This window comes from Otolemur garnettii, unplaced genomic scaffold (assembly GCF_000181295.1).
Source record: "Otolemur garnettii isolate 467f Iridium unplaced genomic scaffold, OtoGar3 scaffold00329, whole genome shotgun sequence".
Taxonomy (NCBI): Eukaryota; Metazoa; Chordata; class Mammalia; order Primates; family Galagidae; genus Otolemur; species Otolemur garnettii.
The window spans coordinates 236,487-237,401 of NW_003852724.1; positions in this window are offsets into that span (position 1 = coordinate 236,487).

The window sequence follows — 915 nt, forward strand, 5'->3', positions numbered from 1 at the left end:
TGGCCAGACTGGACAGGAGTAGGAGGCTGCTATGGGGCACTATCCACACTTCACGCCATCACCCAACTCTTCTTTCTAGGTTAGGAAATAAGATTCACTATGACTGCTCAACAGGTACAACAGGGCACACCTTAGTCTTAGCTTCTGATCTCAATATATTCTGGTCCCTCAAGATTAACTGGCACTTTCCTATTGTGACTGAAACTCTTAAGCAAGCTGTACATACAGCCAGAATTAGGCTGCCGTGCTGTCTGGATGGAAGTCTGACAAGAAAATGCAGGATTGTTATTATTGATGCTTTTAACTCCAGATTGGGGCCAAGCTCACGTTTTATCATCAGAGGATCCCTCCCATCTCTCCCAAACAATGATTGAAAAGAAGAGGCAAAAATATCTTCTGAGTTGAAACTTATTCTTCTCTTCAGCTGACCCCTTTCGTTTGCTATTCTTGTAATTTCACTTGTCTTTAAACTCTCCTCCCAATTCATTTTCTAACTCATCAAATTCTGAAGCCTTTCTCTCATTTGCTGTCTTCCAGGGTAACGAGGGTGAAACAGTTACCAAAATATTAGCAGAAGGGACTAATTAACTAGCATTCACCATGGTCTAGGTATTAAACAGAGAAAGACCTGATATTTATCATTTCTAATAGTTGCACCAACTCTGCAAGGCTCGTATTATTATCCTAATTTTACAGATGAGGAAACAAAAATTCAGAATATTTATATGACTTATTACCTAAGGTCAAAAAACTAGTAGATTACAGAACAGGGATTCAAACATCAGTCAAGGTCCAAAGCCAGGACCATCTCTTTAAAAATGGCTAAGGTTGGCTCGGCGCCTGTGGCTCAAGCAGCTAAGGCGCCAGCCACATACACCTAAGGTGGCAGGTTCGAATCCAGCCTGGGCCCGCCAA